Source organism: Tachysurus fulvidraco, chromosome 8 (assembly GCF_022655615.1).
Source record: "Tachysurus fulvidraco isolate hzauxx_2018 chromosome 8, HZAU_PFXX_2.0, whole genome shotgun sequence".
Classification (NCBI taxonomy): domain Eukaryota; kingdom Metazoa; phylum Chordata; class Actinopteri; order Siluriformes; family Bagridae; genus Tachysurus; species Tachysurus fulvidraco.
The window spans coordinates 15,496,778-15,501,276 of NC_062525.1; positions in this window are offsets into that span (position 1 = coordinate 15,496,778).

Here is a 4,499-nt window from a genome sequence, read left to right on the forward strand (position 1 = left end):
ACCAATTTTGACATGTTAATTTAAACACTCATGAAATAAACAGAGATAAAATGTGCACAAGTTAATTTAAAAACTGATGTCCACTTTTCACTTTAAAGGACTTGTCACTAAGTGGGTACACGGTTAAAGGAAAGTTTTCTTTTTGTGTGATTTTTTTTCTGTCATTATTCAATACTCCTAAGTAAAATAAGGAGTTGTAGGCCATTAATGTCACTTTTTTATGATTATAAGCTCTGTCTTGCATGAGTGAATACACAGCAGAGTCAGAATACTGGGCTGAACAGAGAGCTTCTAATTATCTTTTAAAAAGTGTTGCTATTTAAAGAGAAATCCCTTTTAAAATGTAGTAGACATTAAAAGATTCTAAAAAGAGATATGACTTTTTTTTTGTACTTTAAATTCTGCTTTATTCTAGTAATAGTGCTTCGATTATGTATTTAAAGTAATCAGCTCTGAATCCAGTGATGGTGGATTCTCATCTTTGTCTTAACAAGAACGACAAAGTCTTTGTAGTTCCCTTGGTTCCCTTTGCAAAAAACTCTTAGAGCCGCCTCTGCTCAGTAGGAAGGCATGTTGCCTACAGATCAGGGAGCAGATGACAAAAAATACGATAGTGTATTATTCCACTATGTAATTTTAGGGCAGATGGTGACAAATTAAGGCGGAAAACAGTGGCAGACGCCACTTCAGGTGTCAGCAAAAATCATTCTGATTGATCACCTTTAGCCTATGATAAAATGTTTCTGTCCAAGATTCCCATCCCCAGGGCATAAGGACTCACTGAATGGTTTAATGACAATAAAAATGATGTAAATCATATGCTTTGACATTTTCAATCACCACCTGAACACCACAGGAGATTTTGGACACTCTACTGTTCTCTACTTTCATCATCAAAACAATCTTTACGTAGAATCTCTTCAGTACAGGTCCAGTGATGTGTAGATTCTGTGTCAAGGTACCTTGAAGCCGTTGTAGCAACTTGTAGTGGTCCAAAACCTTATTAAAATAAACATTTTTCTGTTGATTATTCCTTGAATCTGTCACTCGTGTCATCGGTCAACACAAGCGATTTCAACATAATGAAATTGAATATTTATTTTAAAAGAGTCTTAGCTCCCCTCCTTGAACCGCCACCTTATTGTGGTGGAGGGGTTTGCGTGCCTGAATGATCCTAGGAGCTATGTTGTCTGGGGCTTTCTGCCCCTGGTGGGGTCTCCCAAGGCAAACAGGTCCTAGGTGACAGGCCAGACAAAGAGCGGTTCAAAAACCCTTCAAAAACCCTTATGAAGAAAATTAAAACAAGGTCTGTGACGTCGCCCGGTATAGCGCAACCGGGGCCCCACCCTGGAGCCAGGCCCGGGATTGGGGCTCGCATGCGAGCACCTGGTGGCCGGGTCTTGCCCCACGGGGCCCGGCCGGGCTCAGCCCGAAGGAGCGATGTGGGGCCGATCTCCTGTGGGCCCACCACCTGCAGGAGAAACCGTAAGGGGCTGGTGCAATGTGGATTGGGTGGCAGTCGAAGGCGGGAGCCTCGGCAACCCAATCTCTGGACACGGAATCTGACTCTAGGGACATGGAATGTCACCTTGCTGGGGGGGAAGGAGCCTGAGTTGGTGATCAGTTAACAGCTCCGCCCCTCTCTTTACCCGAGTGTCCAAGACATACGGCCAGAGGTCAGATGAAACAACCACAAAGTCGATCATCGACTTCCAACCTAGGGTGTCCTGGTGCCATGTGTACTGATGGACACCCTTATGCTTGAACATGGTGTTCGTTATGGACAAACTGTGACTAGCACAGAAGTCCAATAACAGAACACCACTCGGGTTCAGTTCAGGGGAGAGGCTGGACTCTCTACTACTCTGGAGAACCCAACTCCTCGAGAGAGGCTGGACTCTCTACTACTCTGGAGTTGCCCGCGGTGAGAGGCGGCGGGCTGGTGTGGGCTTGCTCATAGCCCCCCAGCTCAGCAGCCATGTGTTGGAGTTCACCCCGGTGAACGAGAGGGTCGTTTCCCTGCGCCTTTCGGGTCAGGGAGAGGTTATTTGTTATTTGTGCTTATGGGCCAAATGGCAGTGTAGAGTACCCGACCTTCTTGGCATCTCTGGGAGGGGTGCTAGAAAGTGCCCCGACCGGGGACTCCGTCGTTCTACTGGGGGACTTCAACGCTCACGTGGGCAGCGACAGTGACACCTGGAGGGGCGTGATTGGGAGGAACGGCCCCCCTGAACTGAACCCGAGTGGTGTTCTGTTATTGGACTTCTGTGCTAGTCACAGTTTGTCCATAACGAACACCATGTTCAAGCATAAGGGTGTCCATCAGTACACATGGCACCAGGACACCCTAGGTTGGAAGTCGATGATCGACTTTGTGGTTGTTTCATCTGACCTCCGGCCGTATGTCTTGGACACTCGGGTAAAGAGAGGGGCGGAGCTGTTAACTGATCACCACCTGGTGGTAAGTTGGGTCCGATGGCAGGGGAGGAAGTTGGACAGACTTGGCAGACCCAAATGTACAGTGAGGGTCCGCTGGGAACGTTTGGCAGAGTCTCCTGTCAGAGAGATCTTCAACTCTCACCTCCGGCAGAGCTTCAACCAGATCCCGAGGGAGGTTGGAGACATTGAGTCCGAGTGGACCATGTTCTCCACCTCCATTGTCGATGCAGCTGCACGGAGCTGTGGCCGTAAGGTCTCCGGTGCCTGTCGTGGCGGCAATCCCCGAACCCGGTGGTGGACCCCGGAAGTAAGGGTTGCCGTCCAGCTGAAGAAGCCTATCAAGCCTGGTTGGCCAAGCGAGCTTCAGCCCGGGTGGATGCAGAGGCAAAAACTCGGGTCTGGGAGGAGTTCGGTGAGGCCATGGAGAAGGATTATGGCAAACCGTCCGGCGCCTCAGGAGGGGGAAGCTGTGCCCTGCTCACACTGTTTACAGTGGGAGTGGGAATCTGCTGACTTCGACTGGTGACATCCTTGGACGGTGGAAGGAGTACTTCGAGGATCTCCTCAACAACACCAACATGTCTTCCATTGAGGAAGCAGAGGCGGAGGGCTTGGTTGTGGACTTGTCGATCCCCCAAGCTGAGGTCACTGAGGTAGTTGAGAAGCTCCTCGCTGGCAAGGCACCGTGGGCGGATGAGATCCGCCCTGAGTACCTTAAGTCTCTGGATGTTGTGGGTCTGTCTTGGTTGACACGCCTCTGCAACATCGCGTGGCGGTTGGAACATCATGTGGCACCTCTGGACTGGCAGACTGGGGTGGTGGTCCCTCTGTTTAAGAAGGGGGACTGGAGGGTGTGTACCAACTACAGGGGGATCACACTCCTCGGCCTCCCCAGAAAAGTTTATGCCAGGGTACTGGAGAGGAGAATTCGGCCGATAGTTGAACCTTGGATTCAGGAGGAACAATGCGGGTTTCGTCCTGGTCGTGGAACACTGGACCATCTCTATACCCTCACCAGGTTGCTGGAGGGTTCATGGGAGTTTGCCCAACCAGTCCACATGTGTTTTGTGGATCTGGAGAAGGCATTTGACTGTGTCCCTCATGGTGACCTGTGGGGGGTGCTCTGGGAGTATGGGGTTCGGGGCCCTCTGCTAAGGGCTGTCCGGTCCCTATATGACCGGAGCAGGAGTTCGGTTCGCATTGCCGGCAGAAAGTCAGACTTGTTCCCGGTGCATGTTGGACTCTGGCAGTGCTGTCCTTTGTCACCGGTCTTGTTCATTATTTATATGGACAGGATTTCTAGGCGCAGTCGGGGGCTGGAGGGAGTCCGGTTTGGGGACCACAGGATTTCGTCTCTGCTTTTTGCAGATGATGTTGTCCTGTTGGCTTCTTCAAATCAGGACCTTCAGCATGCACTGGGACAGTTTGCAGCTGAGTGTGAAGCGGCGGGGATGAGAATCAGCACCTCCAAGTCTGAGGCCATGGTTCTCAGCCGGAACAGGGTGGCTTGCCCCCTTCAGGTTGGTGGAGAGCTCCTGCCTCACGTGGAGGAGTTTAAGTATCTTGGGGTCCTGTTCACGAGTGAGGGAAGGATGGAGCGGGAGATCGACAGGCGGATCGGTGGATCTTCTGCAGTGATGCGGTCGATATACCGATCTGTTGTGGTGAAGAAAGAGCTGAGCCGCAAGGCGAAGCTCTCTATTTACCAGTCGATTTACATTCCTACCCTCACCTATGTTCATGAGCTTTGGGTCATGCCCGAAAGGACAAGATCCCGGATACAGGCGGCCGAAATGAGTTTCCTCCGCAGGGTGGCTGGGCGCGCCCTTAGAGATAGGGTGAGGAGCTCAGTCACTCGGGAGGAGCTCAGAGTAGAGCCGCTGCTCCTCCACATTGAGAGGGGTCAGCTGAGATGGATCGGGCATCTGTTTGGGATGCCTCCTGGACACCTCCCTGGGGAGGTGTTCCGGGCATGTCCAACCGGGAGGAGGCCCCGGGGAAGACCTAGGACACTCTGGAGGGACTATGTCTCTCGGCTGGCCTGGGAACGCCTCGGTATT